Below are 11,558 nucleotides of genomic sequence, written 5' to 3' on the forward strand. Positions count from 1 at the left end.
GTTTTCTCACTAGGGGTGTAGTTTGTGTGGATCTCTGTTATGATTGACAGGGGTTCATTGTGCATGTATCACTTTACTTCTTTACCCGGTGTTTTCCCATAGTGCATCTGATATGCATGTCCATACATACATAATCATGAGATGGTAAATAGAGAAATCCCCTGAAAGTACACTTGAGCATAGTCTTAGCTTACTGTCAGTGTTCATCTCTGTTTCCAGTTGCCTCAGGCAAGGTTTTTGGCCTTTCAGACCTTCCCTGCTGTGATGGACAGAGAACCCTTTAAAACTACAAAGAAAATAACTTTTCCCTCAAATATCACTAATAGAAATGTCTGGTGTGGAAGCATCTAACAGCCCTGTCCCAACACTGGGAGCAGAGGCAGGAACGAATGAAGTTCAGTGCTAGCCTTGCCTAATGATCCCTGCCTCAGACAGCAACAGAAAAGGCAAGCTGGCTCAGTGAGTGAGAATGCTTACAACAAAAATGACAAAGGAGCTTAACCGCAGAACCCATGTTGCAGGAAAAACCCATTTATATAGCTGTCCTCTGATCTCCACCCTTGTGCCATGACATGCAAAGGTTTACATTGCCTCCCCCCCCCCTCCGCCACACACACACACACACACACACACACACACACACACATACATGCACAAGCACAAATTGGTGTACTGGTCCTACAAAACTGGAGAGACATAGACATACTTTTCATGAAATAAGGGGGACTACATATTATGGACAGCTTTGGGAAAAACCTGTTTTTCCTACACTAATTGATATGGAGTAATCAGAGAAAAACTTACCGTGGTTGGAGAAAAAGTCAAAGGAAGAAGATACAAAGACATGAAAAGAAATTTATGCCAGTGTCTCTTCTCTTGAGCTCCCTGGCTAGCTACTCTGATGTCAGCACTGACTGACCCTTTAATTCCATCTGAATAAATCTAACTGAATTAATCATGGGGCCCACTCTTGAACACTACATGAGAAAATGCCTTACAGCTGGATCTCAAGGAGGCATTGTGAAAACTCCACCTGGTGTCATGGTGACACACAAAACCAACCATTACACCTGGGACTTTGTCTTTTGTTGGTTCTTGTGAACTCATGCAGGGTTCTTGTTTACCAAAATATGACAGTCCAGTATGATAGTTTTGAACTTCAAAGAAACAGAGAAACGTGTACTGCTACACTGGAAACACTAAGATGACTACAAACTGTGAAAACACTGATATCAAACTAAAAACTGAAAGACAGTAAACAGTTATCAAAACATGTGAATACATTTTATACAGCGTTGTCAAACAGTTATGCTTGCTGTTCCCATTAGAAGTGGAGGTTCCAGGCATCCACATTTGCTCATTTGAATCAGAGATGAGAGGAAAGTCACATATAATCAACTGTTTGCAGGTAAATATGATTACAAGTTTTTAAAGTGTAGTACACCTCATACTTCTCTCTTTGTTGTAGCTCCTACAGTTTGCCTATGGACCTTTCCATTCTATCTTCCGTGATAAGGAACAATTTCCCTATCTCTATCAGATGGACCCAAAGGACACATCTCTAGCATTGGCAATGGTCTCCTTCATACTTCAACTGGAACTTGTCATCTCAGATGATGATCAAAGCAAACAATTTTTTTTCTAAGTTGAAAAAAAAAGTGAAAATAATGAAATTTGCTTTGCCTTTGTAAACATGATATCAGCCCAAGAGAAGTCATTCCATCAAAAAACTGAAACACAGTACAAACAAATTGTGATGTCAACCACAAATGCTATTATCCTTTATGGGGAAACACAGTATTTTTGAATTGAGCTTCAGATTGTGGGAGTCTCCAGTTATACAGAGAATAAAGGTTTGCACAAAACAATGGAATTTCCCTACCAGTAAGAGAGACTTACCCCATGGAACATTCTATGGGACTCTTACTTTTCTACACCACTATGGTGAGATTTCTGGCTTAAAAATTTTTGTACAAACAAGGTATCATCTCAGAAGTACAGGCGTATATGTACTAATGTCAGAGTAGAAGTACTTTAACTATGAAGCCTCAGCATCTAAATGTGAAATGCTGAAGAACTATTCATCCGATACCTCATTGGACTGGCTAATGGAAAAGACATTTGACATGTCCTTTAGTGATGTTAGTCATAGCATATACAATTCTGTGTATGCTGTAGCCCATGCACTCCATTAGGTGAATCTGCAACAGGTTGATAATCAGGCAGGAGCCAATGAGAAAGGAGCCAGATCTCACTGTTCTAAGGTAGAGTTTTTCTATTGGATGATATTTGTGTCTTAAATTTCATAGCTGTTTAGGGAGAGACAGAGAAAGAGAGAGAGAGAGAGAGAGAGAGAGAGAGAGAGAGAGAGAGAGAGAGAGAGAGAGAGAGAGAGAGAGAGAGAGAGAGAGAGTTGCCTATTTGTGTTTGCTTCTACAGTTTTGTCTCTGTTTGGCAGTCTTCACTGAGAGAACTGAAATTCTTGGAATATTATGGTAATTGCATTTATCCAATTGCTTGTATTTAGATTTCCCTCATCCTTTAAATGCCTTTTCTATGAAATCAGAACACAATTTATGACTTGAAGTAATTCTGTATACATTATAGTGCAATGCTTATCTTTAGATAAACTCCTTCCCAAGAAAGACCCACTTCATTAATCCTCATGGGGACAAAGTTATTATGAAACAGAGAATAGTACTGAAGGAAGACTATGACATTATTCACTTTGGGAATTTTTCTCAACGCCTTGGGGTTAAGATGAAGATAGGAACATTCAAGCCATATTTTCCACATGGTCGACACCTTCATTTATATGGAGACATGATTGAGTTGGCTACAGGAAGTAGAAAGGTGGGTGTATATCAATTTACTGATTTAAATACACAGTAATAAACACTAGCAAGTGAATACACTGCATCATTTCAAAATGAAAAATTTCATCAAATCAGGAACCAATTTCTAGGCTCCTGAATTATGTTTCTTTTTTACTTTTTTGACATATTTTTACTAATTCTTTGAAGATTTCATCCATGGATAAAATAAAACTTTTTCATATCAGAACTATTTTCTGAAATTTAATGAATACAAATCAATTTTTCACCACTGATTGATATTCTTTCCTTTGAATTAAACAAAATTCTCATCAGATCATTGTTGTTATTACACAGTCATCTCCTCCCTTAGATTGAACCTTTTTAAGAGATGTTGATAAGTGTGACACTAATGTTACAGTTATGAAACACAAAATTCATAGCTACTATCCCTTGGCACAATACTCAAAAATATGTTCCCATATAGTAAAAGGACACATACCAAGTTCACTAATGAACAAAATTACAGAAATTAATATTCATAACTTTTAAATTATTCATAACTTTTAAATTTTATTAATAACTTTTTAATTAATTTGAAGAACCCCTTCACACTTTTAAGCAAGATGAACAAAAGGACAAAGGAACATATTTAAAGCTCTGGAGGAAGAGACAAAAAAATGGCTATTAAAACACAACAAATACATCAATAACAGCAACCAAACAAAAGTAACAAATAATTTTGTTTTAATTGAACATTTTAATTCATATACTCTAAGTTAAATCCAAGAAAACAAGGCTCACTTATTTTTAAGAAATTCATTGGTGGCCTGCACAGGGTAGGGAGACTCATGCACATACAGGAGGAGAACTTTTCTTTATAAAAACTGGTGGCAAACAAATTAATGTGTAATAAGGCAGAAAAGGGTAATTAAGGAACAATACCTTTAATGGATATGTATAGAATAATTCTTGAGAAAAAAGCTAACAAAAGAACACAACACACAACAGAAAGATCTTTCTCTGAGAACAGGGAAAATATTTTTTGCAATTGTGATTTCTTTATTTATTGAAAATAGCTTGTACTTCTTACATAATATATCATAAATACAGTTTTACTTCCTTCTATTGTGATGTGACCAATTCTCAAATTTTCTTGTAAATATATCAGCGTTAAAACTCCTACTTCCTTCCCAACTGCTTCTCCCATCATAGCCACTTTCTGTCTCTTATTGAAAAATAACAGGATTCTATGGGAGAATAAAATAAATCAAGATTAAACAAAACCTAAGACATTATAGTAGGAAAAAATTTCCTAACACATTATGGTATCTAGACATATGAAATGGAACTAGGTGAAAGAATCAGAAAATCCTACTTCATGTTTTGCATGAATAGTAGTGATTGAAACATGAGATGGTGATAAAAAATTGAGTGACAGTTATTCCCATTCCAGTACTAAAAATACTTCATTTTTGAACTATCATTAAAACTCAAATTTCTATAATCTGGAAATATTAATGCCAGTTTTTTATGCCACATGAGGATGTGAGTAAGTATAGTATGAAACACCTATAATCTATTTCTGGTGAATTGCAAAACGAAATCTTTGGACAAAATGATATTCTATGTTAATTGTAATTCTACATAAAAAACTGAAATAGACTGCCCTTATAAATAGTAGCCCAAACCAAAATATCTGGTAGCCAAATACTGTTGGTATGTTCTTCTATAACTGATTCATCATTCACAAATGTAAAAGACAGTGGGTTTTTTTTTTTGCCCTACTGGGAAATTAATCTTATGTAAACTGAATCTCCTCAGGCATTGGGAATTTAACTGTGAAAATAAAATCATATTGACATTTGTGCCCAAATATGACCAAATAATTGATTCTACTTGACAATACATTCTATTGTAGACACGTTTCTGGGATGAGGTTAATTGACACTCTTGCTTTCAAATATATCAGAATTAGTGCTCCTCCACAACTACTGATACTACTGTATTACTCTTTCTTTTCCCTACTTTGGATTTTGTCAACTCTACTTTCAGTCAGAAAATTATTATAATTTGGAGTTGTGCTAATTATAACATATATAAGGAAGCACTACTTTACCATAAGTGTGAGGTATGTGACACACTGTATAGACATATAAAGAATCATTTATCAAAGTACACTTTAATATTTTATATGAAGTTACTGTAAGTAAATAGCAAGATTATATGTTCAGAGATTTATTATTTTTGACTTTGTGCCTTGAATGGGGCCTAGTGTGTAGTAGGGCTTTTATAGAAAACTTTGCAATCATATTCCTAACATTCAATTGGTATAATTTTTGAAGGAGGCTAGAGATATTTAAAAAGAACCTAGTATTTATTATCAGTGTTCATGTTCAAGTTTTATATCCTACCTCTTTTATTTTTTCTCTTCATTTAAAACATCAGTGCATAATCTACTCGAGGTAATGTAGAGATAGAGATTTATCTGTTGACATTCATTCTTTCTCCAGGCATTCAGAGCTCTTATTCTGAGATTTCACTGCATGAAGCATTCCCACGGTTTTTATGAGGCCATGTTAATCAGTGCTTGATGTTTGTGTTTTCCTTCCCTATCAAACTTTTCCTCTTCCAGGTCATATCTTATTAGAGGTGTGCTCTTAAAATGTGACATTGAGCTTCATTACAAACATCTATCTTAATTGTGAGGAAATGAACACATTAAGATTCATGTTTAAATAAGATAGTTGTAAAAAACAATATTTTTTATCTGTATTCATGATGGAAAATTATTACAGTAACAATTTTGAATAAGCATGATAGTGGTAACCTGCCACTTTGTCAAAGTTGTTTTTATCAGTTTTAGGTGTTCTCTGGTAGATTTTTGGGGTCAGTGAAGTATACAATCATACTACCTACAAATAATGATATTTTAATTTCTTCCTTTCCAATTATTATCCCTTTGACCTCTTTTGTTGTCTAATTGCTCTGGCAAAGACTTTGAATACTATATTCAACAAAGTGGATTGGAGATGAATGGGCAGCCTTATCTAGTCCCTGATTTCAATGAGATTGCTTTGAGTTTCTCTCTGTTTAGTTTGATGTTGGCCACTGATTTGCTGTATATTACTTTTAGGGTGTTGGATTTTGCCAAATGCTTATTCAGAATCTAATGAGATGATCATGTGCTTTTTTTCCTTTGAGTTTTGTTTTTTAAACTGGATTATGTTGATGAATTTCCTTATATTGAACCATCTCTAAATCCCTGGGATAAAGCCTACTTGATCATGATTTACGATTATTTTGTTGTATTCTTTGATTTTGTTTGCAAGAATTTTGCTGATTATTTTTGCATTTATATTCGTAAGGAAATTTGGTTTGAAATGTGCCTTCTTTGTAGAGTCTTTGTGTGGTTTAGGTATCAGCGTAATGGCAGATTCATAAAATGAATTGGTTAGTGTTCCTTCTGATTGTATTTTGTAGAATAGTGTGTAGTGTACTGGTATTAAGTCTTCTTTGATGGTCTGATAGAACTCTGGGCTAAACCCATCTGTTCCTAGGCTTTTGGTGGTGGGAAGACTATTGATGACTGCTTCTATTAAAATCTTAATGTGCTAATATAAAACATAAAAGAAATAGCTAAAAGTCACTGTTAGTATGTGTCTAATTTTTTTTTCTCAGATGCCATCCTCTGTGTGCAGTACAGACTGTGGTGCTAGATTCAGAAGATTCTGGAAGGAGGGATTGGCAGCCTGCTGTTTTATTTGCAGCCCTTGCCTTGAAAATGAAATTTCTAATGACACAAGTGAGTGTTTTCTGTGCTGATAAATGTTGCAAATCTATTATTCTCTTATATCACACTAGAATGATGAAGTCAATTGAAAGGCAAATACATATATAAAATATATCACATTTGCAGTTTATTAGTTGTAGATTTAAAATCATTAATAATATTCTGCCAAAATCAAACAAATAATAAAATATACCTTGTGCCTTAAACTAGATAGTGACTCGTTGCAAATTCATGGCAGATTACATTTTCACGAAGAAATACTTTAGAAAATGAAATTATGATTTGAGGAAATCTCCCTAAGTTTTTTGTAATAATTAATCTATTGTAAAACTAAATGCATATTATATTTTTGTCACAATTTTTGACATGATTAAATTCTTAAATTTTATGAATATTACTGCCATACAAATAATGTGTACAACATATAAACATTATAGACCATAAAGAACCAAATATAATATCAAATCTACTAGATTTGGTCATGAGACTGCAAGGTACAAAATCCACATTCTCTGTTACATTAATATGGAAGATGAAAGTATTTCAAAATTTATGAGAAACTGAAAATATGTAGTATTCAGAAAGCCATGTCCAAAGCCATATGTCATATGAATGCAGAAAGTAAAGATTTGACCCATGATGTAGAATATAAGATGAGAATTATATTTAGTATATTAAAGACACCAACCACTATTACAATAATTATTTAGGGTTCATAAAATACAAAATGGTTATGGTTAGCTTGTCAGCTATTTTGCCTTTCATTCTATATAGTATAGTAAAATTCTTGAAAGATATAGCATGCTTCTGAGATGGTTAAAAAATTAAATCATTTGTGACTAAGGCTTACAATCTGGTTTATTCCAAGGTGCATGTAGTAGAACAAAGCAACATACACAGAAAGTGTATTTTGAAGCCTTGCATTTCAACATACAGTATGTCCCTAAATAATTTCTCAACCTTACTGAAACACTTTTCAGTGTAAAAAATAAATAAGAATTAACCAATATTTGTATCAACAAAGCCCACAGAGATTCCATAAAATATTTTAATATGTTAACTGTGAAAATGTCAGGGATGGGTTACACATGTACACATGTGCTCAAATAATCCCACTGTAGTTGCACTTACATGCACTTTTGAGATACCTGACACAGGTGCAGAGATCTGAACTCAGGATCTCTGGTAGAGCAAAATTATCTATGAAAACCTAATCCAATATTAAGGCTTTGAGGAAACTTATCAAACAATAGCTCTCCATAAATACATTGGTCTAGAATAGAATATTGAAAAACAGGGAATATAATCAGAATTCTCTGAAATGGCATGAAAATGAAGTGCACAACACAGTTCATATTGTAATGATGGGAATTACAACTTAGGAATGAGGTACTATTGCTTAAGACAAATCATCTAGGTTGCCCCTCTTTCTCCGGGACTCCTCTGATATATTTCTCATTCTGACTGTCAATACTGAGTTCATCCTTGAGTACATTCACAGACACTAAGTACCATAGAAATGGAGATGAGGAAGGAGTAAAAGTCTTCAACATCGCAAATGAAGAAAGAATCAAGGTGAAGCATTTCTTAGTACAAAGTATCTACAGAGATTTTTGCTTCTTTCAGTGGTAATATTAGTGCATCTCATGATAAATAATCAGAACATGCGTTTACTTATTGACAGATGAGGATACATCCAATGACTTATTTCTTTAATGTTTTCTGATTTTCAAAGAATAATATTACCTAATATTTTCCAACTTCTTCTTATGACTTCTGACAGGAATCACTTAAATTCAATAATGCAATTGCTACATTTACATGAATATATACATATTAATATATAAACATACACTGAGCATACCTGTTCAGTTTAATGTTCTTTCTATGTCAATGAGTTTGAACTAGTGAATCCTCAAGTACGCATTACTGGTCTTGTCCCAATAGAAGTCAGAATCTCAATGTGTCATAGATAATGAATTCTAAATACAGTCAATGATCTCTGCAAACAGTAAGTGTAGACCTTTGTATTTATAAAATATACCCAACCACATGATAGCTTAAAACATATCTTCTCTGAATTGAATGATTGATTTTAAAATGAAAACAAGAAATGGATTAGGAAATCTTTACTTTCTTATTAGATTATAAATTATATAATTAACAAAGTTAACATGATAAAGAAAAATTGGCTATATTTTCATTCAAATCTTTATGAACAATATAAATTGAAAGCAATGTTGCATAGCAATCTCTTTCAAATTATATTCTTAGCATCAAAGGCACCATTGCAAGGATTCTTTCAACATCCTTATTTGAAAAACATTGTCAATAAAATTTCTACAGAATAACTAACTAAAATTTTATTTGAATATCAGGTATGGACCAGTGTGTGAATTGTCCAGAATACCAGTATGCCAACACAGAACAGAGCAAATGCATTCAGAAAGGTGTGAAATTTCTAAGCTATGAAGAGCCATTGGGAATGGCTCTGGCCTTAACAGCCTTCTGTTTCTCTGCATTCCCAGCTGTGGTTCTTTGGGTCTTTGACAAGCACCATGGCACTCCTATTGTAAGAGCCAATAACAGAATCCTCAGCTACCTATTACTTGTGTCACTTATGTTCTGTTTTCTGTTTTTCTTTATCTTCATCGGCCATCCTAACAAAGCAACTTGTATCTTACAGTAAATAACATTTGGAATAGTATTCACAGTGGCTGTTCCCACAATTCTGGCTAAAACAATCACAGTAGCCCTGGTTTTCAAAGTCACAGACCCAGGAAGAAAGTTAAGGAACTTCCTGGTATCAGGTGCATCCAACTACATTATCCCCATATGTTCCCTGTTCCAATGTATTCTGTGTGCAGTATGGCTAGCAATTTCTCCTCCCTTTGTTGATATTGATGAACATTCTGAGCATGACCACATCATCATTGTTTGCAACAAGGGCTCAGCTACTGCATTCTACTGTGTCATGGGATACTTGGCCTGTCTGGCCCTTGGAAGCTTCATTCTTGCTTTCTTTGCAAGGAATCTGCCTGACACATTCAATGAAGCCAAGTACTTGACCTTCAACATGCTGGTGTTCTGCAGTGTCTGGGTCACCTTCCTCCCTGTCTACCATAGCACAAAGGGCAAGGTCATGGTTACTGGGGAGATCTTCTCCATCTTAGCATCCAGTGCAGGGATGCTGGGATGCATCTTTGTACCCAAGATCTATATCATTTTAATAAGTCCAGACAGAAATTCTATCCAAAATGTAAGGGAGAAATCATAGTTTTGAATAAATAATTCAGGAATTCTGTCAAATGTTGACACATATCTATCAATTATTGGATTACAGTGCATATACCTAGTTTTGAAATCACTCTCACTGGCTCCTCTAGTGATGCCTAGAAGTATCATATCTGCCAATCTTGTGAACTTTCTCCATAAAATCTTAACTCATTCACTTGCTTTTTTACTCTGGAAGAAATAAAATTCCCAAATCCTTTTTAAAAATGTATTCATCATTTTGCTTTTGTGGACATTTCTCCCCTGGTAACTTATAATAAAATTTGCTAAGACGATTGAATCTATGACTTGTACAGAAAGTGAGTTCCAGAACAGTCATGGCTACAAATAGAAACCACGTATCATGTTAAACAAATTAACTAAACAATTTACAAAAACGAAATCAGAACATATTTTCTTATTTCCTGTGGAGCACATATGTGGCAGAGGATTGCCTGTTTTTAAGCTAGTCTTCAATATATTGGCCAGTAGTCTGAGGTGGAAATGTTCATTTTCTGCTCTCAAACTCAAAAACACTATATCCAACAATAGGTAGAGGCTGTGGAACCGAGTGGTTGGATTATGGTATAGTTTTAATAAACTGAGGAGGAGGGTGAACCATAGGAAGACCCACAGGCTCAACTACTCCGGACAACCAAGATCCCTCAGACTCTACGCCACTAACTGATATGAGGCCCTCAAAACATATATGGTATAGGGCGGCGTGGTTTGTCCTCAGAGGGAGAAGACACATCTAAGCCACTGAGAGACGTGAGGCCCCGGGGAATGGGGAGGTCTGAGAGTTCTGAGGTGTGAATATCCTCTTGGAGATGGGGGAGGAGGTATGGGAAGAGGAAGAGTCAGGGGGAAGCTCCCAAGACCCAAGCCCCAGACTGTTATTGGCTCTGCCAAGCATGTTCCTTGGTTTGAGAAGATCTATGTCATTCTACATACATGAGGATCTTATGGAAAGACATGCTGGATGAGGCTAGCCCTCCATACAATAGTCTCTCTCTCTGTCTCTGTCTCTGTCTCTCTCTCTCTCTCTCTCTCTCTCTGTCTCTCTCTCTCTCTCTCTTTCCCTCCCTCCCTCCCTTCCTCCCTCCCTCCACACCCCATCTCAATTGTGATTTTTTACTTACTTTACAAATGTTGCCCAACTATCCTATTCCACCTCCCACCATTCTTTACTGCATACCCCTCCCCTTTTACTTTGAGAGTGTGCTCCATCACCCACCTCCACTCCTGCTATCCATGCCCCCAGAACCACCTCACATCTGCCATTCTCCTTGATGGCATCAAGTCTCTACAGGATTAGGTGTTTAGTCTCCCACTGAGTACAGACAATGCAGTCCTCTGCTATATATGTTCCTGGGGCCATGCACCAGTCCATATATGCTTTTTGGTTGATTGCTTAGTCTCTATGAGCTCCCAGGGATCTGGGTTACTAGGCACTGTTGGTATACTTAAGGGATTGGCATCTCTCAGAGCCTCTTCATTCCTTCCCCTAAGTATTCCCCTAACTCTGACCTGAGTCCAATGATTGGCTGTAAGTATTTGCATCTGTCTCAGTTGTTGTTAGAGCCTTTCAGAAGACAGTCATGCCAAGCTCCTGACTGCAAGTACATAGGTGTTTATCCCTCTCAAATGGTTGTCCACTAGTGTAGTCTTTCCAATGA

At 35.5% G+C, this 11,558-nt stretch overlaps 1 pseudogene; it reads left to right on the plus strand.

Annotated features, from left to right (window-relative positions):
* The first annotated feature begins 957 nt into the window (after positions 1-957).
* On the plus strand, positions 958-9,883 carry LOC127671618 (vomeronasal type-2 receptor 116-like; annotated as a pseudogene).
* The last annotated feature ends 1,675 nt before the right edge of the window (positions 9,884-11,558 follow it).

This window comes from Apodemus sylvaticus, chromosome 21 (assembly GCF_947179515.1).
Source record: "Apodemus sylvaticus chromosome 21, mApoSyl1.1, whole genome shotgun sequence".
Classification (NCBI taxonomy): domain Eukaryota; kingdom Metazoa; phylum Chordata; class Mammalia; order Rodentia; family Muridae; genus Apodemus; species Apodemus sylvaticus.